The sequence below is a fragment of the Argiope bruennichi genome, chromosome 10, assembly GCF_947563725.1.
Source record: "Argiope bruennichi chromosome 10, qqArgBrue1.1, whole genome shotgun sequence".
Taxonomy (NCBI): Eukaryota; Metazoa; Arthropoda; class Arachnida; order Araneae; family Araneidae; genus Argiope; species Argiope bruennichi.
Window position 1 is genome coordinate 33621859 of NC_079160.1, and position 26531 is coordinate 33648389.

Sequence of the window (26531 nt, forward strand, 5' to 3'; positions counted from 1 at the left end):
TTGATGGTCAATTTTCTGTTTATATGACAGTAAAACCATATCTATTTCACTTTTTGATTCTATATTTATAAGTCATAACTCATTCACCTTAGAGACAATGAATTCTTTTTCAAAAAGTTCAGTTCAAGCAGTCAAAACCTGTTGAGTGTAAGTCCGAAACTTAACTGACAAGAAAAGCCAGACGAAATTTGAATTTTCAACTTTCCACATTCTGTCTTTTATTTCTGTTACAATTTCCTCATTCTTGGTCTTCGAACAAAAGGGATTCCATTCTGGGATATTCCATCAAGTTTTCCTTACCCCTTTATTCTTATTATTACTATTTTCTTTAGTTTTATTAAGTTTGCAAGAGAAGCACAAAATTTATTCTTTTACTTCACCTTTTGAATAAGTTCGCAAATTTTGCGCGCCGTCATCATTTCACACAATAGCACTTAGCTGTAAAGTCTTCGAGTCCTTTCTTTGGAACGTGATAAAAGATAATCAAGCAAACGATTTCGCAAGAGGAAAGCGAACATCTGGCGAAGCGCGTGGAACTATTTGCGAGTTGAGTTGAGCGGTGGAGGGGAAAAAGCGTTGGCATCCCGATAGCAGCGCCTCCACGCGAATCATTCGCGATCGGAATTGAAAATCGTTATTATGGACACATCTTTTTACTTCTTCTCTTTATTCCAGCTTCCGTTCCATTTTATTCTTTATTTTTTCTGTAAGTTGTTCATTCTTAAGACCGGATAAAATCTATGGTCCAATGTATTTCTTAAGAACAAAAAAAAAAGTTATCTTCCATATGAAATGAAATAAAAGACGTCTACAATAAGTTCCGATTAAGTTCAGATTTGTTTCTCCTGTTTGTCGCTCCAAAGAATATTTTCTCTTTAGATTTTATGAAAATATACTTTTATTAGAGTCTATAATGGAATTTATTTTTCTTGTTTGGAATGAGTCTGTAAAAAATCTACCGATAAAAAGTTATAAGGTTTTAAAGAAACGTCAAAATATTTCTTCCAGACAAAGAAACAATTTTTAAATTTTACATTTCCGGCGAATAAATTTCTAGATTAAAGAAATACTAGGAATACAATAATAAAGGAAGAATATAAATTCTTAAAGGCTTTTTTTCCATAAATAGTTATATTTCAATAAGAAAAAATTTTTTTAAAAATGTCAAATGTAAAAACTAGACCAATTTTTTCATATTCAACTATTATATATTCTTTCGAACTTTGAACAATGAATTTCTGAATTAAACAACGGAAATATCTACAAAAATATTTCAACAAAAAATGAAGAACTATAATATTTTCTGTGCGTTTTTCTGAGATTAAAAGGTAGGATAAAAAGGTAGAATAGAAATATGGTAGAATTATGTTTTTTATAAACAATTCTGCTAACTTTAACTTTCAGAGAACAGTATATATCATAAGAAGAGTAATTGTTAAAAAAAATCCTATAAAAATGCTGGATGAAACTGTTTTGTTAATTACCATACTTAAATAATTCTTTTCATTCAAAAACATATTTTAAATAAGGAATATTGAATTTAAGAAACAAATAATTCTTAATTATTTTTGGAAGATTGAATTTAGGAATAAATAATTCTGAATTATATTTAGAACATTGATATTAGGGAACAAATAATTCTTAATTATTTTTAGAACATTTATTTTAGGGAAAACAAATAATTAATTTAAATCGATTAACAGATAATTTGCAGAGAATAACTTTCAATTCTATGCTTATTATCACTATGGAAAAAGTAAACAATTTTGTCAAATCATTAACTCTTTACCAGAATTATATCATTATGCCAAAATTATTAGAATTATATAGCTACTTGGTAAAATAGTTCAAGCTCAGATGAAGAGTTCATCAAATGAATATTGATATAGTTAACATGAGATTTTGCTTCATTTTTCAATTAAATACTACATTTAAATATATTAATGCCTTACAATAAATTCTATTATAATGACGACAGTACCACAAATGTTTGATTAATTTTCATATGAAGTGAATAATTTAACGTCTTTGGAATAATAATTTTCCTGATCTTATTCCTGAGTAACGTCAAACCAAATGATATTTTGAATTTAGGTAAGCAGCAACAAAAGACAGATTTTCAGAAGTCTTTAAAAATTGAAATTCCTTCAAATTATTTAAAAGGTCTCAGATCAGTGGAAACATGTGATGATTTATAGAAGAATCGCAAATTTTTTTTTAACTAAGAAAGTAGTTTTTTTTGCATTGTATATCAATTTTACTGTCACCAAAAGAATTCTTAAATGAATGAAAACATTCACAGAATACAATTAATATTTTTTTAATGATTGCATACACTGTCATTGCCGAAAATTTCTTTTTTCGAGTAGAGATGTGAAAAAAGGAAAAAATGTTTCGTATACACAAAAAGAATTAAACAATTTTACGATATGGATAATTTTATTCTAAGCTTGAAAACTTTCTTTTAAAGGTAGACAGAGGTCACTATTGAAATTCACTATTGAAAATGATTGCATATTCTATGTTTTAAACACATTTATATTGTCAATCATAACGTTAATCTAAATTTTAAATCAATCTATCAAAACTTTTAATAATTTTTAGAAAATTCCCATTTTGATTTTATAAAATCGTTTGGAAAAATTGTATTTTTTGATAAAATTCTTTTTTGAAATGGATAGTTTCCTTTTAAGAAAAAAGTAGATTCATAGACGATGTTGTGTAGGGATTTGGTTGAGTAAAAAAATTAAAAATACATTTACTTCCTAATAAATGATGATTACATCTGCATAGGTACAATAAATTATTTGATATGTGATAACATTTATCTCTGGCATAACATTCGTGTAACATTTTTTTAATTTTACACATTTTTTATGTTAGAAGTAATTAAAATTTTGCTTCCAAAAATTAAACATATTGTTTTTGTATAAAATTTGTTTGAACAACAAACTTAATAAATTTCTTTAATTAAAGTGAAAACATGTCAACACAAGCAACTTCATGTATATCAGTTAGTGTTAAAATATAACCATAAGATTTAGGATTTTTTCTTTCTTTTTTTCCCTCTTTCATGACGACATTTAAATTCTGCAGTAGAAAATAATTGCGATAATGAACGATGTAATTAAATTTTTCTTTCTGTTCTAAAAATATAATTTTCCATAAATGTTCTCAATAAATATTCGCAAAAAGTATTCAAAGTAGTACTTTTCTCTGAGGGGTTTGTCACATCCTATTAAAATTAAATTATTAGAAGAAAGTTAACAGACACTTTAACATATCATCCGTATTGCTTCTTTTGTGAAGTCTTTAGGAACAATGAAAACTAATAATAATAATAAAAAAAGCATATAACATTTTCTTTTAGTGTTTACACATACTAACGTACATTTTTTTTAATTTACTAAATATGAAATTCATGTAGAATTGTAATTCAGAGAAGAAAAGAAGTATGCACTTTATAGAAGAGATCCTTCTAATTTTTTTACAACAGCCACAAAATGATCCACGGTCAAATTTTGAAGAAAATTCCATTTCAAATTTTCTTAATTTATCTTATTTCATATACCAGTTATTACATTTACATACATATAGATAGATATATATTTATAAATATTGGCAAACTGATATGTAAAAATACAATTTTAAAATAACATAATTTCGTATGATTTTTGAACTTCCAAAAAATGAAATTTGTTAAAATTTCATCTATTTATTTCAAGAATACTATTATTATTATTATTTTTATTATTATTATATATATATATATATATATATACAGGGTGTTTATAAAGTCCCGAACCCATTTTGATGTTTAATAACTCGTAAAATAATAAAGATATAAACAAACTTATGGCATTTATTGATGGAATAACTCATATATTTTCCTTTTCAGGTTTGAATATTTTTACTTTTGTAAATATCGTCTGCACGTGTGGTTAATTTCAGATAATTTCATTTTCCAGTCTAAATATCTGTACTTTTCTAAATATTGTCTGATTATTAATTGCATTTTTCTCTCTTTTGTTTTTGGCAACTATTGCAATGTTATGTTTACTTTTGATGTGTTTGTTCTATGTAGTACTTTTGTATGTGATGTTTTATTCTAGCGGATATTAAGGAGAATGCATACACCACAAGAGAAAGCACAGATTTTATGGTGGTTCATAGAAATGAAATCGATAGTGCAAGCATAGATAAATTTCAGAATTTACCAAAAAGATCCTCCATCCAAAAACAGCATCTTGCGGTGGAAAAAGAATTTTCTAGAAATTGGAAGTATCGAAGATAAGAAACGTTCCAGACGTCCTTGCACAAGTGATTTTGATGTTGAGCGTGTCAGAGAGACATTTTTACACAATCCTAGAATATCTGTGAGATCAGCGGCAACAGAATTGGATATCCCAATTTCGACGGTGTACAAGGTCATTAAGAAAAAATTAAGACTGCATGCATACAAAGTTCAAATTGTTCAAGTTTTGGAACCGAACGATAGGCCTAGGAGGATGGCCTTTGCAACAAATATGCTAAGGAGGATAGAAGATGCTGCTGATTTTCTGAAGAGCATAATGTTCTCCAATGAAGCATCCTTTCATGTTTCTGGCATTGTTAATCGCCATAATGTGCGCAAATGGCTTTGTGGATGCCGACATGCTTGTCGCTACTTGGCGTGAAATTGACTATCGACTTGATATTCTCCGTGCGACGAAGGGGGCACACGTGGAAGTTCATTGACAAGGGTCATGAAACTTTTTGAGTCTATTTAACCATTTATGTTATTAATTTAAATCTATCTTTATTATTTTATGAGTTATTAAACATCAAAATGGGTCCGGGACTTTATAAACACCCTGTATATATATATAAAGGATATTAAAAATATGTCTAGATACTTTACCTCAAAAATAATTTCCTTTTAACTATACGTACTAAAACAGACTGGATATATATCTAATAAATATGAGCTTTCTTTAATTTAATTTAATTTTTTTTATAGAATTTATCCAACATTCATACACAAGTATCAAAATTCCAAAATCTTTTTATTGCCTTAAAATTGCAAATTATAAACAATAAGATGTTCGTGTTTTCAATAATAAATCAAATTTCATATCTGTAAATGTTGTTTCACCTTTGGGGTAGAACATTTGTAGCGAAACAAGCATTCAGGAAAATAACTCTTCGAAAGATTTGCATTGCAATGTTGAGCCAATTATGTCCAGTTTTTCTTCTTAGGCATAAAATAATATACAAAATTGGTCGTACTTTTTTTGTCGAAAACTCATTATTACTACACACCATATGATTCATATAGAAGAAAGCAATTTTATACTCTTAGCGCCATTGTAAAAATAAGCCCAAATCGGTTACATTGTTACCCTTTTATGAAACGCATTTGTGGAGAGCATTTTAAATTCTGCCACTCTTTCTCTTTATATAAATATATTGGTGCGTTAAGAAATGGTAAATCAATTTTCCTGCCTTTTTAATGACTTGGTTGAAGACAGAATTAATAGATTCAGAATGCTTGCCAGGTCAATGACTCTCGACCTTAGTGAAGCAGGGAGAAATCAATTCTTGATGACCATTTAGTGGCACCAATGATGAATATTCTGAAAAATGATGCAAAACCTTTGGCTCCATCTCTATTAGGACCCGAAATCTGAAGATTCTCCTAAAGCGCTTTGGAATGTTGATCTCGATGAGACCTCTGGAACTGTGTACTCTGAACTAATGAATGTTTATTCGTTGGGCAGAAAATTGTTGCTCTTTTCTGATCAGAGAGAGACTTTCTATCTGCTTATGTTGCGAGTGTCGATCTTTTATTTGCATTTTAGTCCAAAATTTTGATAAAAATTTCATTGATGATTTATACAGAGATAATACATTTTAATCCAAAAATGTGGATGCGAGTTCTCTACGATTTCATTTTTCTTTTTATTCTTTAATGCATTTGATAATTATTATAAATATTATTAAATATTAAGTTATTTCTGTTCATAAATTCACTACTAGGTGGCGCCTTTGCCAAAAAAATCGAATTAAATTTAATGCAAAAATGAATTACCCAATAGCTTATAGTAAAGTTCTAAACGGCTTTAAAAATTATATTTTCTTTAAAAAACATCCAGCTAAAAAAAATTTGGAAATAAAAAATTTTGCAAGAAACTGATTTAATTTTTTTGCGATTACGAAAGTGAATTCAATTTAACATTTTAAAATATGTCGTTACTTAATAAAGGAAGATTTTTATTAAGTAAACAACATTTAATATGGCTGATGAAAAAATGTATTTCATAGATAATTTCTTTAAAAAATTTGAATTGCAATAAAAACGATTTCATTTTCAACTGAAAAATATTAATAAAAATAGAATTAAAAATGTCTAAGAAAATTCTTAAACAGCATAAAATGTTTCTTTGAATTTGAAAAAAAAAATATCACAGGATTTAAAATAAAACTACAGAAATTTTCTATTTATAAAAAAAAATTATATAAATATTTTTTGAAATTATTTTTAATTCCATTCCTTTTCGAAATCCTTTTTAACCGTATTTTCTTCCGATTTTTTTTAACCTATTTTGATCCAACGAAATTTAATTATTTTTTAAGAATAATTAAACCATCAAAGCTTTTGTATAGAATGTGTTTTTCCTTTTGTATATATATATATATATATTGTTATGGACAGAAATTCGACCCTTGGGTGTTCAAAGAAGAGTTCAGCAGAATTAATAACGGGTAATTGTGTTTTATTTTACACCGAAATACAAAACACGTATAACATATCGATGCAGAAGAACAACACAGCACATATGCAGAATTTCGCTACAAGACAACATTTGGAACATCGTTGGCGATCCACTCCAAAAAGAGACTTCGCTCTTCTATTCTCACTTGACATACAATGCTTTCCTTTCTCGCATGTGCGCATCTGCTATTATAGCTCCTAAGACAGGACGTCGAATGCTAAGGTAAAAACCTGCAGTAATGCTTCTACTGAAGATATCGCCAAAATTCTGGAAGTATTCGGGGACCTTCATTTTTGTGACCAAAAATGCCCATGATTTGTGAGGAAAGTCGCCAAATATTAGCTAAGTTTATCAAGACTGGAGATTATTGACTCGGCATCCTTCAGCTGCTTTTACTATATCTGTAAAAGTCTCTTTCTTACAATAAATCTAATTAAGCAGCGAAGAAATAACAAATTCATCACTATATTTACATTTTGTGTCAATAACACGAATTTCAATGAAAATATTTTAATTTGGAATTTCTAAACTCGGTTTTATTTCAATTAAAGTTCTGAATTTTAAAATTTCATTCCATAGTTTCATTTCCTCAATTCATTCACCTCATTCTCCCTACAAGTTGAGATACATTGATACAACCAATTGAAGTGAATTGTACAGCTGTCTGTCAAAGCTAATACTTTGTCTATATTTTACATGAATATTCTTAATTTCAGAAAGTACGATTACGCAAACAAAAGGACAAATTTCTCAAACAAATTTCCCTCCAATGAAGTTGTAACAGAAAATTACATGCACTATAACAGAGGGCTTAAGAAGTAAAGAAAAATTATTATTCGTAGTTCACCTTAGGTTTAAACACATAATAACATTAAAAGTTTTGTTTCTTTTCAGTGCCATTTTCTTAATCTATAAAATTTATGTACACTCAAATTAAAATAATCAATATAACAGGTTTGAAAAAAAAATAGTGAAGCTATCAGAAAATAAATGCAATACACAATACAAATTAAAAAAAAATATCGAATGTCTTCAGTTTACTTAGAGAAAGCAGAATACAATGAATTAACAGAAATATTATTTATTTAAACTCGTTTTTATTTGCACATCCATAAAGCAGTCACTTTTTTGCATGAAAAGAAAAGTTCACCGAGTTTCAAAACAGAAGTTGAGATATGAAATACGATAATGGCGTAGATAGAAAATCAGATATTTTTAAATTCCGGCCGGAGTTATAAACGTCAGTGGACGATTCTCAAAATTGATAACGAATTTAATGGGAACATTTTAATATCATTGGCAGTAGTTATCAACAGAATGAATTGTCATGGATTTTGTAGTTGTGAAATTAAAAAGAAATGTTATGCAATATAAAAGCAAAAAAAAAAAAAAAAAAGGAATCATATGCATTAAACATTTTCCTACAGCAGATACAAATGGTGCAGAAGTTTTTCTAGCCCTGCGCATGTTATGATACAGATATTATACCAATTCGCTTTAAAAAAACACTATAAGAACAGATTTCCCCCGATTGCGTTTGTTGATGTTTATAAGTAGACTGCCATCAAATGAAAGGAGAAAAAAATTTCAAGAATATTAGTCTCTCATTATGACATAGCAAGCCATTAAAAATTCAAAATATGCAAAATCCTGACTCAAAAGAAAAAAATTATATGATTATTGATTATTATATTATGATTCATTGACTATTCAGTTCTGGATGAAATGAAAAATGCTTTAATGATTCAGCATTTGATACTTCCTTGATTCAAAAGAAAAAAAATGTTAAGATAAAGAATTTGATCCAACTTGCATTCAAAAAACGAAAAACGATTCGTTAAATATACGATGCATATATTTAACAATTCTAAGTAGAGGAAACATTTTAGAATAAAATTGATAATTTTGAACCTTAAAAAAAATGAGCATATATGATAATTTTTAACCAGCAACTATTAAAGAGCATTTATGATAATTTTTAACCGGAAACAGAGACTTGAGCATTAAAAATTACTCACAACTTCTTATACTTAAGTATTTCTAATAGAAATTTAATCCTTCAAGTTCTTAAAATGTTCAATACATTACAAACTTTCGAATTAATCAACTAATTAAAAACGTTAGAAGGTAAAAAAGGAATTGAAAATTTCCAAACATTTTTCAGGAAATTAGAATGTAAGTGATATTATATTATATACAATTTTTTATGAATGATAATTTTAAAGATGGAAATAGGAAAATGTTTCTTCTGTTCATAAAAATAATTAGAAGATAAAAAGTTATCCTTTTTTAACTATTTATGAAGGATAAATTTTATTGTTTTCTATCATCTTTGTAATCTTAGGATATCCTGCATTAGAAGCAAAAGTATTTACAAATCGATTAGGGCTGGCAGATTTGTTGTGCACATTATATGATATTTAAATAATGCAGTAATGAAATACAATAATCACTTCTCGGAAAGAATAATGTAGTAACATTATATGTATTATTCCAGGTTAAGCAGAAAAATATATATAATATTTTACAATCTGTATAGTCTTGATTATCATTAAAAATATTTTATTGATTCAGCATTTGAATTATTTCTGCTTTAAAAGGAAAAAATCTATAAAATTAGATTTGTTCCAGTTTTAATTTAGAAATTTTAATATGAAACATCTGAATTAGTTTAAATTAGTGGAAATTATTCGTATGGTTCATCATTAGTATCGTTCTGATTGAGAAGAAAATCATTTTAATGGCAAAACATTTATACCAGTCTTCACTCAAAGTATAAAATTCTTCTGTTTTGTGGTGTGGTGGTCATTACCAAAAGGAAAAATTCTATTAATGCTAGATTACAAAAATTCGAAATAAAAAAAAATTATGGTTACGCAAAACTGCAGCTATTTTTACTCATAGGAAAAATTTTTCAATCCAGTATTATAGCAATTTTTTCTCAGAAGAAAAAAGACTTCTAGTAATGCAAGGTTGCAGTAATATTCATTCAAAGGAAAAAAATTCTAACAATGCAAGATTGCAGTAATATTCATCCAAAGGAAAAATATTCTAGCAATGCAAGATTGCAGTAATATTCATTCAAAGGGAACAAAATTCTAGCAATGCAAGATTGCAGTAATATTCATTCAAAGGGAACAAAATTCTAGCAATGCAAGATTGCAGTAATATTCATTCAAAGGGGAAAAAATTCTATCAATGCAAGATTGCAATAATATTCATTCAAAGGGGAAAAAATTCTATCAATGCAAGATTGCAGTAATATTCATTCAAAGGGAACAAAATTCTAGCAATGCAAGATTGCAGTAATATTCATTCAAAGGAAAAAAATTCTATCAATGCAAGATTGCAGTAATATTCATTCAAAGGGGAAAAAATTCTATCAATGCAAGATTGCAGTAATATTCATTCAAAGGGAACAAAATTCTAGCAATGCAAGATTGCAGTAATATTCATTCAAAGGAAAAAAAATTCTAGCAATGCAAGATTGCAGTAATATTCATTCAAAATAAAAAATAAAAATTTTCTAGTAATTCAAGACTGCAGTAATATTCATTCAAATGAAAAAAAAATCTAGTAATGCAAGATTGCAGCAATATTCATTCAAAGGAAAAAAAATCTAGTAATGCAAGATTGCAGCAATATTCATTCAAAGGAAAAAAAATCTAGTTATGCAAGATTACAGCAATATTCATTCAAAGGAAAAAAATCTAGTAATGCAAGATTGCAGTAATATTCATTCAAAGGAAAAAAAATCTAGTAATGCAAGACTGCAATAATATTTAATTCAAAGGAAAAAATTACAGTAATGCAAGATTACAGTATCTTTATTCAAGGAAAAAAATTGAGCATTTCTGGATTGTCGTAATTCTTATTTAATGGTAAAAAATTCCAGTAGTATAGTATATATATCAATCCTCATTCAAAAAAAGAATTTGTACTGATATAACATCCATAACGCAATTCAAATGTCATGTAAAGCAAAATGATTTTTGTTTTAACTACATATACTCACAAAACAGTACTTATAATATCATGACCACAATCCCCATTGGTTCATGCAAAGGAAAACATCAAAACATCTGGCATGAGGCTTACTCATGATTATGTCTGTCGAAAGTTGGCAAGACAAACACACCTTTTAGCATTGCATGCACATCATCTGGACTTTCATTTCTCATTTTGAAAATGAATGTCGTACGGGATCATTGCCTTTTCACTCGCCCCATGTGCGCGCCATTAATTTTACTTTATCGGGTGTGGCGAGCAATAGTAAAGGGTGTGGTTTAGAAACCAAAACTATTAGGAATATTTGGATCGTTTAAAGAGACGACAGGATGATAATAGCAATGTTGGAAGAAGCACTCTTCACGTAATCAACCGAGCTTTGCACTCTTTGATATTGTTTTCTAAATTAATTTGAAAGGAAGGTTTTAAAAATTAAAATCACTTAAATATTCACTTTCGGAATATAACCTGAGCGTCATTTAGGGAATTATTATTTCAAAACTATAAAAAACTTCTTTAATAAATTCCTAAGAGAGTAACATGATTTCATGACATAAAGAACACAATAAATAACATTTCATAAATAAAATAAGAGAATAACAAAATTTCACTAACATAGCAATTATTTTAACCAGTTAAATGTTTTTGACGAGTATACTCGTCATGGAAAAAAGTGCAACAGTTTGCGTTATGACAGGTTTATTAAATGACTAATATTTTATATAATAATTGTTTAATTATTATAATTATATAATTGATATAAGTTTGACAATTTAGATACGTCTTTTCCGAATAGGTCGAAACAGTTAAATGGTTAATGGATATCTTAACTGTAATTATTTTATTTTCATTTTAAAACCTGCGACTTCTTTTATGATTAATGAGTCTCAAAATACTATAAAATATTTATATTTGTATTTTTGCATAAAATAATAATTAAAAACACCATTTAATACAAAAATATATTTGTTGACAACCAAGATTGTTCCGAAAATTAAAAATATATGTTCCTTTTTTTTGTTGTTAAAAAAAAGGTTTAAAGCTAGAACTTTCTAATTCAAAAGTTCATCAAATGATTTATTTAAATTTTCGAGAATAAATATATTCCAATTTCTTAAATAAAGAAATAACTTGTATTTCTTAAAGTTTAAATATTGGTTACACAGTTGATAATTAACTATTTGCAATATGAAGGACTAAAACTTTGAAAAGGAACAGACTGTCCTTTCTATAATTGAGTAACTACAGAACATATTGCGAAATTCAAATACCAAATTTCAACGAAAAAAATGGATTGGATTTGAATTGAAATTTTTCATAAAAAAGATTCTACCAAGGTTTCAAGTTTGTGGAAACAAAATTATTTTTTTAATAAATTGTAAAGGAACACTAAAACATAGATTATGCAAACCTACAAATGAGTTCGATATCGTAAATAATGAATGTAGAAACAAACTTCAAACAGTTTTTTAAAGAAAACTATTAATAAAATGAAAATATTGAATTAAATATATTCTACGTGTTTCCAACAAACGAAATTTTAACTTAAATAAATATTTAAAATCAAAACTTCAGGTATTCTGTTTCTCTTTTAACTTTCTAGATAGTTAAACAATCAAATAAAATTTAACATTTAAGTAAATATTTAAGCTTCATATTATTCTGGCAATTTCTCAAAAAATTTTAATACTAGTTCACAAACTTTTTTTATACAATTTTTTTTCCTTAAGACTTCAATAAAAAACTACTTGTTTCTCTGCTATATTTAAGATAAATAAAATATCAAATAAAGCTTTTATAACCTTGTCAAACTTAAGCAGCAGTTGAAAAAGAAAAGGTGAAATTCTGTCATTTCTATCTATTACTAATATCTGTCAAAAATAAAGCTGTGTGACAGAAATATATTTTGTGTGACTGTCTGGAACATATCAGTTCACTTCCATTTCATTGAACTGTACTTCGGCAAGCGATTGATTGGTCGTATCAAAATCTGCGGTGTCATATATCGCTCAGATTCAAGAACATCTGACGCTGACCTGATAGCCCAGAAAGGCAATAAAAATGTATAGTTTCTGTCTTTGCTCTGGCAACGATCGGATGGAGGATTCGGGTCACATAGATGCCAGGCCTGGGAAAGAATTCAGAAAATGCAATTACTAGAAAATTACAAACGCAATTTATCGTTCTTTACTTTGAAAACTACGAAAGTTTCAAATAATACATATATAAAGGATATTTTGAGTTAAATTATGATGATTTATCTTCAACCAAAGGCACTATTTTTTAAAGGTATTGTTTATCACTTTTTTAGGGTTTCTGTTATATTTCTTTTATGATTAGGAAATAAATGTATATAAATCTTTATTCTCAAATATTGGCACTCAATATTTCTTTCACTTATAGTATATGCGTTATGGATTACCACATAACCATTATGGATTGGTTAACTTTTATTTTATATCTCTCTTATTTAATAAAGAATTAAAATCATCTGTACAATTTTCACAAATAAATTCAAAACAGTTTTTTTTTTAGAATGTGATAAAAAGTAAATAGAAAAGTATTAAGATGAAACATGCTATTTTAAAATCTATTTACTTTCTCTCTGATTATATATTTGAAAAATAAAATTATTGCTAAATAATTGAAATTATTAAATTATTAATGATAATCATTTGGTTGCGTTCTAAAACATCAATTTTCTTATTTGAAGAAAGGAAAATGGAATTATTATTATTTGAAGAAGCACAATACTTAGAAAAGTTCGAGAAAATTCAGGTGCATAATGAATGTTTTTTTATTTACAGTCTTTTATATAAATTATAATAAGATTGCAAATTTATATTAATTTTTAAAATATTAAATTTATGGAATTAGGAGTGTTGATAATAAAGTATGTTCTCTACCTGCAGTACAATTATTATTATTGTGTTCTACTTACTTATGTACAATGGCCAATTTATGGAATTATAGGTAATTTCTGCTACACATTACAAATCTTTTCTTAACTTTATTAATAATTTCATGTTTAACAGCAACCAATTTTAATAACAAAAATTGTTATCCCTTAAAACTGGCAATTAAAAGGTATGAAAATAAGCCTGCCAATCTACTTTCAAAAGATCATTTAAAAATGTTATACATAAGAATATAAAGGAAAACAATATCTATGAAAATCATCTTAATAAAGGATTCATAATGTTCTATTTCTTCAAGTCCCTTTCTTTTTCAAACAATTCATATTATACATTTTATTACAGTTTCAAGGAAAGCGCAAAATTTATCCTTTTATATTATTATGAATCTGTAACATTATTGTATTGCGTTATTAGTATAATCATTGAAAAGAAACGATTACAGATACAGTAAATAGGTGCTGAATGGATGCCTGGTCAATGACCTTCAATTTGTGTGATAAATTTGGCGACAAAGCTAAAGATTCTGGAAAATATACAAATCATGGGCGATATAATTAGTGGGACCTTTGAAGAAAATGAATACCCTCTCCAGGAGACTATATAAGTGGAGACAATAAAACGAGCTTTAATTCTCTGTTTGGAGTGTTGATAGTGAAGTATATTCTCTACGTGCTGTCCAATTATTATTATTGTGTTCTATTTATTTGTGTGTTCTAAATTTCTATTAGAGCTGTTCTTTGTGTGCATGCGAGCTTCGTAATTTTTGCAGAATAAAGTAATAAAGCGTTTAAATAACAATAAAGCTTCAATAAGCGCTTTCCGCCAACGAACTTTAAGCATTTTTTATAGTACATCTGCAAATGATTTCCTTAACAATATTAGCGACTCAAAATGTATAACAAAACAGTTTTAGCATTAGTAATAGGAAACAATATTTTCTTAAACAGCATAACTTTATCATATAACTTTAAAAATTTTTTTTTTTTTTTATGTGGACTACCAGAAAAGCCTAAAACGGCAAAGGAAATATTTATAAAAAGTTGGATTTTAATCATACTTAAAATATTCTTTAATTTTTAAGGAAATTTATTTTTTCTGTTATTTATGTCGACTTTATTCCTAATTAATAAGGATTTAAACTTCTGACATTAATGATTTGTACTGTCGTATACATTTCCCCCCCCCCTTTTTTTTTGGCAAAAACAAAAAACATTTTTTATTCTAATATATTCTCATAAAAGAATATCTATTCAAACACTATCAAATTTTGCCATTGTTTTTTTTTTGTAATTTTTAATGCACGCTAAAATTTATTATCAAAAATATTATGGATTTTTATCAGTTTCATAAGGAATTTCCAAACAGATATCTATTAAATGAATCCAAAATGTTCAGCGCATTATTAAGTTTTGTATTATATCTTTGAGATTAAAAGCTTTACTAATTTTTCTATTTCGAACATTAAAACAACATAAAGACGAGTTTAAAATTGATTCGCTTAAATGATATAAAAAAGTTTTTTTTCTCTTTATCATTCCTAATAAAAGGATCGACGTTAGTGTGACTGTTTTTTTTTTTTTTTGCGCTTTATAGGACAGATCTTCAGACTGTATGCTATTAAACTAGGCGCATAAGTACTTTCGAAGATGAATGTGTGTACTTCGAAGCAGAATTTTGAAATAATTGAATTCATTGGATGATAAAAATCTGGATATTTTACCACATTAAGTTCAAAAACTATTAAAGGAATAATAAAAACTATTACATCATCTTAAAATTGAAAAAAAAATATTTTTAATGATACCAGTTTACATTTTATGTAAAAATCAGTTTAATGATTTTACATGCTACACTATCCTTTTATTTATTTATACAATTTTAAAATTAACTATATTTTATAAAATTATACTTCATTGTGGCAATGAAACTCAAATCGTTTTCATTGTTGGAACCAATATTTCATATTGTTGCTTTTTCAGATGTTTATAAACAACAAAGGAAATTTTGGCTTATTTTTCCATATTGAAAATATTTCAGTATGAGGCACGATTTTCATAAAAGTTTTGAAATTTTGTTATACTTTACAATTAAAGATTCATTTCAAAAACAAACACGAATAAAATATTTTTAAAATATGGGATTTTGAAGCACTGCTTCTCTTTCTTGTGATAATCGAATGCATAAAGATGTAACAAAAAGATAGCGAAATGCATAGCACATGAAACATAATGTAAGCCTTTTAAAACAAAATGTATGCCCATCAAATTTACAAATTAAGAAATATTTTGCAAATAAAGGATTTAAGAACAAGTTAGGCAAGAGATTTCCAGCAACAGTTAAGTCTTGTGGACAAAATGGTCCCAAACTGCAGGTAGTTTTTTAATATTTTACATGACATTTTAAAATTTATTTATCTTGTATAAAGAAACTTAACCATCTAAAGCTTTGAAACCTTATCAGAATAAAGAAACTTTTCAACTTATAATAATAAAAATGAATGTGTGTATGTGATGACGTTCTACAGGAAACATCGTTTATCTCAAGCTAGCAGGAATACAATTTGGAAAATGGAAATTTTCAACCGATTTTTTTAAATTTTAATTAAAAAATTAAGCAAAATTTTAGCTATTTCCCTCAATAAGTCCTTAAAATATTTTTGAATAAAAAATTAATTTTTACTCCATTTTAAAATTTAAAAATTATCTTTTTCAATGATACCAATTTCATGCGCAAATTTCACTAAATTTTTCCATTTTTTAGAAATATCTTTTGCCTAATTCCAAACAGCAGATATCCTCGTTGCACGGAAATTTGGTATTATTCTTTATTTTATAAAATATTTAATCACGTGATTTTTGTCAAGAGTTTAAAACTAAGATAGAAGTATTCTGTTTAATCTATGTATAGCTTACAGGACGGATTAGAAACTGTGATTAGAATCAAACAAAAGTTCGAAGATAGACGAACCTGTTTGCATTTTTTAAAAGTGCTTTATATGATGACACTGGCCACCATTAGAAAAACCAACGCTTCAAAAGGTCTCCTTTAAACTCTCTAATATGAAGATACTTGAATCAATTCATTGGCTCATATACGTAATGAACAGAATAAATATTAGAATACTAAACACGGCATCAGATTTTGTCACAATTAGATGATTAAAAATATCTTTTTGAAATATTCATGAATATTGAAGTTAAGCATAAACGATTCAACTGAATGAAATCACAACCGAAATTCCAAGCTAACTAGCTGGTCGTCAAAAGCGGCATAAAGAGATGATATATATCCATCGTTTCTATCCGTTAGTAATATATAAAATATAAACCTTTAGCAGAAATGCATTTTGTATGACCATCCGGAACGTATTGACATTGTTTTCCACTCCAATGAATTGCACTTGTGTAAATCATTTGTTGACAGTTTATATATATTCCTTCTGTTCAAGAACTTCTGAGGTTGACCAGATACCCTTGAAGGTTATGGAAACATATAGTTTCTTACGCTTGGCCGGCAACAACCGGGAATTTCGTATCGCGGCACATAAATTCCAGGCGAGAAAAGGAACGCAGAAAATGCAATTACTGGAGAATTATTGGCGCAATACATTTTTCTACATCACCCGTAGAAGAACTCAAATATTTCAGTTTCTAAATACTTCTTTCCTAAAAGACTTCTTAGGTTCTTCTTGTTTTGTATAAAGAAAGTTGTGTTTTGCAGCGATTATTTTTTATAAAAAAAATGTTTTACCTTGTAATGTTTCTGAATTAGAAAATAAAAGCAATAATTTTAAATATGTGATAATATTTTACATTTTAAAAAGCTGCAAAAATCCCTTTTTAAAATATTGTAAAAACAAATTTTAAAAATGGATTTAGATCTAAATAATACAGAGAAAAAAAAACTGAATATCTTAATATTTTGTTTGGAATAAAATTGGACTGAAATTCTAAATTTTCATTTTCGACAATTACAATATTATAATTCTTTTTAATTTCAAATTTAAATTATTAAAAACAGAGCGGCATAACCGAATAATGATTTGGATCTAAAAATGAAAACGATTCAAAATTCAAATAAAATTTTAATGATGGTAAAGTAGGTTTTAATATAAGAAAAAAATGTAATGCAAAACAAGTGATAAAATAACTTCGAAAAACAATGAAAATACCGAATTTACTGCAAATAACTTCCCTTAATAGACTTCTTAGAATATAAATTAATCTGCTTAGAGAATTCTGGCAGGAATTTGGTTGGTTTTTAAATATAAATTTAAATTTCGTCAAGAAATAAAAATAAAACTGTATTCTGCTCACAAAATTATAAAATAATCCTTTTGTACTACATTCTTTATTAACAAAGCATGAAATTTTTAATGCAAACCAATGGGAAAAGTCTCCTCAAACTTTCTCCCGTACAATTATTAACCAGTTAAATGTTTTTGACGATTATAGTCGTCATGGGAAAAATTACAGCATTTTGCGTTATGACGAGTTTGTTCGTCATGAGCAATACGTAATAACAATGTGCAGTTTGAATTACAATTTTAGTAAAAACTCAAACATATTCGTAAAGTTCAAGATGTTTAAAATATTTTGAGGCCAAGTCTAAATCAAAGGAACAAATAAAAGATTAATATTAGTTATTATAAAAAAACCTGCATATAAAATGAATCGTTTTTCTTAAAGTGTATCGCTTTGTTGTGTTAGTCATTCCAGAAGCAATTAGGCAATAATAAATTGTTTTAGACAATTCAATAAATGGCGCTCCTGATAATGAAAACTGGGATGAGGATCCTTTTGTATCCTTTTTATATAATTTCAAGAGGGGGAATTTTTTTATGTATGTTAGTTAAAATAAATAAATAAGTGTGATTATTGAAATAAAAGAATAAAAGTCATTTCATTACGGCATAATTTCGTATTACACAAACTCTGTGTTCGACGAGTGTATTCGTCATCTTTAAATTTTTGCTACACAATTTAGATACGAATTTTTCGAAGAGGTCGAAACAGTTCACTGATTAACGACTTGAAATTGGTAAAAAATATTGGGTTGGCAACTAAATAATTGAGGATTTTAAATACGAAGAAAAATTCAAATTTTTTGCTTAAAAATATAACTTTATTCAGTTAGGCATTGTCTGTCTTTGTCGATGACCTTTTCCCATCTTTCAGGCAGTGTCATAATTCCAGGTTCAAAAAACTTTCGATTTCTGCAAGCAAAAAAACTGAATTAACTGCGATTTTATATTATTAACTTCATTCAAAATTTTACCATTTAAGGTGTTCTACATGGAATGAAATAAATTGTAATCTGAAGGCTCAAGGTCGGGGTTATATGGTAGATGTGATAACACGTTCCAACCTATTTCCAATAATTTTTGGCAAGTGACCAAAGATGTGTGGGGCTTAGCATTATCACATTGGAAAACAATACCATTAAGATTTGCCAATTCTGTCCGCTTTACTTGAGCTGCATCGCGCAATTTAGCGAGTTGTTGAATGTACCATTTGAATTAATAGTTTGGTTTCTTGATAAAAGTTCGAAGTACAAAATTCTTTTTTAATCCCACCAAACTGACAGCATAATCCTTTTTTTTTTCTTTTTGATGAATCTCAGATTTTGGTATTGTCTGGGCTGGTTCAACTTCGATCCAAGATCTTTTCTGATTAACGCTGATATAAACTATCCACTTTTCGCTACTAGTAATTAGTCGTTTCCAGAAATTGATCAATTTCAGTGCGTTTCAGAAATGGATCGCAGATGCTAATGCGTTACATCAACTGAATTTTTTAAGCTTAGGTGAGATCTCTAAACTGAGTTTCTTGATGCAGCTAGGTTGTTTTAATTTTTTTTTAATGTATGTGTACGATACATTGAGCTTCTGTGCAATCTCAAGTGTTATGCTACGACTATCTGAATCAATAATATGTTTGATAATGGTCCATAAGTGGCCACATAGTTGCTCATTTACCAATGAAAAGTCACCAGAACGTAATTTGGCAAACCATTTTTGAAACTGTTTTACTTTCAAGACTTCATTCCCATATACGCCACATAACTTCTTGTGTGCTTGCAATGGGTTCTTGCCTTTTCGGAAATAATACAATAAAATGTGTCTGAAATACGCGTCTTGTTCTTTCATTTTTAAACTGGGATGAAAGCGAAACTAAATAATTAATCGATACAATTTTTTTGCTGAATTAAAGGTGGAAGTCCAAATAACAAGAAAACAATATAAGTAAGTTGCTTTTCACACGGCAATTACAGATGAAAAAACAAAAGAATGTGTTAAATCCATCTATTGACAAAATCCGCAATGACTTAGTTGCCAATCCAAAAATTAAAAAAGAGTCTAATAGCGTGTGATCTTTTGAGATTAAACTACAGAATGCAGTTAATGCACAAGTACCAAAAACCGAATATGATATATTTAGGGCGTCGTTTTTCATACGATTGAAATACAAAATGGGGCATTGGGTTACAATTGAAATCAAAGGATCACATACTAAATTCCATATATTCAAATCATTGCATTTATGAATTATCGCGTCTGCATGATTATGAAAGTACTGACCGGCAGACAGTCAACTCTTTGATGCTTTGGGTTTCAAATTCCATATAAATTTACGGCTTAAATGCTAAATATTCTTACCAAAATTTATCTAACTGCCCTCGCTCTTTAATTATCGTGTTAACTTACATTCGGATAGCCGGACAGACAGTCTTCATCAGAATGGATTTCGATCAAATTTCAATAGAAATATATAAATTTAGAGTAAAAATTATGTGCCAAATTTTATCTAACTAGATCAAAGAGTTTCAGAGTTATTGTTCTCACAGGCAAAGAGACATAATCCCAAAATTATATTTTATGGCAAATCTGAAACATAGAGATTCATCAAAGATTCGAATTATTTAAGAATACTTACTTATGTTTCATTCTGTATACAAAAATGAAAATATGTTTTTCTAAGACCTTCTTAAATTATTCCATATTCTTGTTTTAAAGTATTATATAAACCATAATTATTCCATATACTTGTATTTCATTATTGCTTTAATTATTCGATATTCTTAAATATATTCCATATTCTTGTTTCAAAGTATTATATAAACCATAATTATTCCATATACTTGTACTTCATTATTGCTTTAATTATTCGATATTCTTAAATATATTCCATATTCTTGTTTCAAAGTATTATATAAACCATAATTATTCCATATACTTGTATTTCATTATTGCTTTAATTATTCGATATTCTTAAATATATTCCATATTCTTGTTTTAAAGTATTATATAAACCATAATAATTCCATATACTTGTATTTCATTATTGCTTTAATTATTCGATATTCTTAAATATATTCCATATTCTTGTTTTAAAGTATTATATAAACCATAATAATTCCATATACTTGTATTTCATTATTGCTTTAATTATTCGATATTCTTAAATATATTCCATATTCTTGTTTTAAAGTATTATATAAACCATAATTATTCCATATACTTGTATTTCATTATTGCTTTAATTATTCGATATTCTTAATTTCATTATTGCTTTAATTATTCGATATTCTTAAATATATTCCATATTCTTGTTTCAAAGTATTATATAAACCATAATTATTCCATATACTTGTATTTCATTATTGCTTTAATTATTCGATATTCTTAAATATATTCCATATTCTTGTTTCAAAGTATTATATAAACCGTAATTATTCCATATACTTGTATTTCATTATTGCTTTAATTATTCGATATTCTTAAATATATTCCATATTCTTGTTTCAAAGTATTATATAAACCGTAATTATTCCATATACTTGTATTTCATTATTGCTTTAATTATTCGATATTCTTAAATATATTCCATATTCTTGTTTTAAAGTATTATATAAACCATAATTATTCCATATACTTGTATTTCATTATTGCTTTAATTATTCGATATTCTTAAATATATTCCATATTCTTGTTTTAAAGTATTATATAAACCATAATTATTCCATATACTTGTATTTAATTATTGTTTTAATTATTCGATATTCTTAAATATATTCCATATTCTTCCATTAAATGAAGAAGATGGAAGACATAACTGTTCGTCTTTTGAATTTGTGAATTATTTTTTATCTCGGTATTAAATTCACCAAATCAAATTTCTTTTCTTATATCATCTGTTACATCAAGCGTATTCTGTGTTCAGTGTACTGTTAATCTGTTTCTTCAAAATCTTTCTCAAAAACTGGTAACTCACCAGAAAAAAAATGAATTCTTTCAAAAACTTACTTTATAATAGTTTTCTTTTGATTTATAACATATACTTATCTTCTCCTTGACATATTAACAACGAAAAATTCATCTTGTAATACTTCGATAACCCTGCAAAAGACCATAACCATATCGCAAGGAAGAAAAAGAAATTACACATCATTTCTATCTGCTTCTAATATCTGTCAAAATAAAAGCCCTTTGACGTAAATGCATTTTGTTTGAGTATCAGAAACATATTGATATTGGTTTCCATTCTGTCGAACTGTACTTCTGAGAATGATTGGTAGGTAGTATCTACCGCATTATAGATTGCTCAGATTTAAGAACATCTGAGGCTGACCTCATAGATCAGAAATGTAATAAAAATGTACACTTTTGTACCAGAATGCCGGAAAAGAATCGAAGAAGGGATTCGATGCCATAAATTCTAGGCGACAAAAGGAATGCTGACAATGCAATTACTGGAGAATTATTGACGAAATTTATCTTTCTTAACTTCTAGAACAATGGCAATTACAGATGAAACATATATTAAATGTCTTTGTCGGTTGAGTTATAAGGTTGGCAGAAGTCAATTTTCTTCAACAAATCAATGTATTTTGTCATGTTAATGGCAGAATGCTACTGTTCTCTAATATTATTCGAATAAAGCAAAAAATATTCAATATTTTTAACTATATTATTTTCAGAGTGTTAAATTTGCCAATGATTCTTCTCAGGTATTTTTTATATAAGAAACTAACAAACGAAATTCAGATTTTTGAAAATTATATGAAAAAATTAAGAATATGAGTTTAAACATTAATCGATAATCGATCGATTTTGCAGCCGTGACTGTAAAAATAAACCATTCCCTTTTTTTTTTAAATTAAAAATTCAAATTTTCGTATCTAATACGAATATTAAAAACATTTCACAATTAATTATGTAATGAATATCAAATAAATTTAAATATATTAAATAATTTTTATAAAAATCATAAAAATGAGAGACGACTCCTGAAGAAAGAGTACCCCAAAAATTTTTGCTGAAAATTTAATCACTATTTAATTTAATTATGTACTTAATATCCTTATTCATCAAAATTTGACGTAATTTTTTAAAAACTTTATCTAGCCTAATAAAGAGGAAACATTTTAAAGTATTACGATTCCAAAGTAAGCTAATTTCCGCTGCCTGCACTATTTAAAAATACGGTAGTTTTATCGCAAATAAACACAAAAATTTATATTACAACGTGAATATATGTTTTAACTTTACATTTTCATCATATTTTATTACTCAATCATAGATGCGTTCTTATTCATAAGCAAGATTAAGGAATATTGGAAATGCATTTAAGAAAATGTATTTTAATATTTTAATTTAATTTTTAGCAAATGAACAAATTTAATTAAAATTATTTTGTCCTTGGTTTTACTTTTCGTTTTTAATTTTACCTGCTTGAAATCGAGAATCCAACTCTTAATTTTGTATACTATTGCTAGTTAAAAAGGGCCAAATTTGTTTCAATTTAACATTATTGTGTTCATTTTAAGATATCAAGGATTTAAAATGGGGAAAAAGAAACTTTATTATCGCTAACATATTTCTAACTAGAATAATTAATATTATTACTAATGATTGAACACTAATTATTAGCTTCCTTTGGCAACCAGATGGTTCACTAGGAAGATGGATGTTATTTTAATTAAATGCTGTATGAATAAATCCAACTCCATGATTCTCACAGCAAATTATTTGTAAAGTATTGAAATGCATAGATATTAGCATTGAGTTATTTCAGCGGATGACAAGGAGTTCTGCGTTTTGAGTGTATAAATCATTCGAATGCAGTCAAGTACCATTACATCATTATAGTATTAAAACATTTTTAGTAGTATAAATTCGATCTTTTATTACTCATGTAAATCACACAGCTGTTAAAGAGAACGCTCCTTCATTAGCTTTCAGTTACAGAAGACTTCCATGATTAAATGTTGGATGAAACAATTAAAACGGTTTAAATTTCATTGCTATTATACAATCAAATCTATTATTTTAAATTCTTTAAATTTTTATTTAAAACTCATAAATCTTTTATTTTATTTTTTTAATTATGTAGAAAAATGTTTGTTAAATGTTAAAATACAGAAACATCTACTAAAATTAGCGTAATTGCATAGACTTGTTTAAATTTTAAAGTCGTATAAAGTCAGTTTTCCCCTGGTAATATTTCCGAGTGTTGTCTAAGAAAAACACAAAAGAATTACTTAAATTTTAATAAAGTAAAATTTCAAAACTATCTTTCTGAGGTGCATATTTTTACTACCAACGTATATCTGAGCTAATTACAGAAGCTCAATTGCTTTTGTGTTCGATTGAACGCTACTTTACTACAAATAAAAAATATGATGTATTTAAAGATAAATATGGCGCCTCCATGCGTGTTCTAAATCTCTAGTAATTAGGAAAAGCATTTATAAACTGAATGAATAATAAAAAGAAAGGTGACAATGTCTTCGCACGTCTCCGTGATTGTTTTAAGAGTTTAATCAGGTGCCTAGAGATAAAATGTGTGAACATTCGTTCCAAAATTTATTTTCTCGTACTTTTTTCCTACACTTATTTTCTTTTATAAAACTGAAGCCATTTTCTTTCTTTCATGAGCCTTGTGCTTTTTGGAAACAGTTTTTCAAACAAAGTTCATGTTAGATTAAATTGTTTTTACAGAAATGTGCTAGCACCTGGAAAACATTTTCTCCTGCCTACGAATTGAATTTCTTTTTTCATTCTGATATACAAAGACTGCATATTAACCTGGATAGATTCTGTTTTACCTTTCACAGAAAAATTTCTTTTGAGTTTCACAACTGGATATATTTCAAACGTGTTATTTTTTCTTTGACTCGAATAGCACATTTTGAATATAAATATATTTATATTTGACAAGAAATAATGTGGGAAAATATATGTGAATGATTGAATTATCACTTCAATAAAAATTATAAACCTACTCTGAAATTAAAAATTATGTTGGTTTTATTTTTTAATTTTTTTTAAATGGGAATATTTTCTATAATATCATCGGAAGTAAAAAAGAAACGGATTAATATTTCATGATATATGTCATTTTATGTATATAAATTATAGGAAAATATCAATAATATAATAAAAATATAATATCAAAATATATAAAATATATTTTAATATTATAATATCTGCATCAATAGACAACTAATAGATACACTACCTTATATATACTAAATGTTAAATTTGCATATCAAAGATTATATCTTGGGTCCATACGTTGCGCAGATGTCATGTTCACCTGCAACCTAAGACTCAAACACATAGACTTCCTTTGAAAGGGTTTCGTTGAAAATATCATAGGGATATACAAATTTGACGTCAAGACCATGTGACAAATTGTATTCACTTATTCAAAATGTTTTTGAATTATCGTGTTCACAGATCGACAGATGCAATTCTAAAAATGTTCTTTCGGATTCAATGCAGTCTAAAACAGGAAAATTAGTTTAATTCTGGAGTTCGATTTTTTTCTTTTTTTTTTACGTTTGCAATACTTTTTTTTACGATATTTCGTATTAAAGAATGTAAAAAACACAGAACTTGAGATATTCCAGAAGTATACAAAAAAACAAAAAACATGATAGAATATCTCGATCGTTTCGAGACCTGCGTAGAATTTTCACTTTTTCTGACGTACTTGTTACTGGAAAAGTCATCTCATAATCCTTAAATAACTCAGTCAAAAAGCTCAAGTGAAGAAAGAAAAACCCTTCCGTCATTTCTGTCATTTAATATGATCCATCAAAATGAAAGTCCTTTGACAGAAATGCATTTTATGTGACTGTTCGAATCATATTGCTTTCATTTCACTGACGCAGGCGGGTGTAACTGATTGGCGGCAGTCTTACGTTAGATTTTTTTTTTGGCATAATTTGCAGTTTTACTTGCATCTTCTATTCTTCTTCTACAGCTATTTAAATTATTTTGAATTTGTATTATTTTCTTATGTAATATAAATTCAAGGAATAGAAGAATATGAGAGAAATTAAACCAATCCAGGGTTAAGATATATGAAATCTCATATATAAAGTGTGTGTATAACTTAAATTGAGCCAAAAATATCTTCAGCATTTCAATTAATTTTGTTTCATTTTTATAAGAAGGCAGATAATTGTAACCGAACTCGGAATTTTGACGAATCGCCAAGTTTCGGATCCGAGTTGGAAAATACATTTTTGAAATTGTGTCAATCTCTGAACACCATAAAAACACAACGCTTTGAATTAGATGGGTAAAATTCGATTTGTGACTTTTTCACTAAATTCTTGGATTTATATGAAATTTATTCAAGGAAGTATGTCTGTATGGATTTCGAGTTACAGTTGAACATGATATCTACAAAGCATTAAAAGCCAGGTTGAGACAATTTAGTAAATAAATTGATCAGGAAATTTGGAATTAAACTCGTCTAATGATTGATTTGCCAGTTTTCAGCGGAGTGCTTCATTCAAAATTTTATCATTTAAGGTATTCTGCGTGGAATAAAAT

The 26531-nt window shown here is 27.3% G+C and overlaps 1 protein-coding gene across 3 annotated transcripts in view; it reads right to left on the reverse strand.

The window, feature by feature from the left end:
• The window catches only part of LOC129988627 (probable cationic amino acid transporter), a 225961-nt gene that overhangs the window by 114701 nt on the left and 84729 nt on the right, over positions 1-26531 (reverse strand). Inside the window, exon 1 of one of the 3 annotated variants that reach the window (XM_056096894.1) lies at positions 381-523. The exons of 1 other annotated variant lie outside the window; for it this stretch is intronic. The gene's annotated coding sequence lies outside the window, so the exon portion shown is untranslated. Of the gene's footprint in view, positions 1-87; positions 524-26531 lie in introns of those variants that run through there. One more of the 3 variants, XM_056096892.1, reaches the window with a different exon arrangement.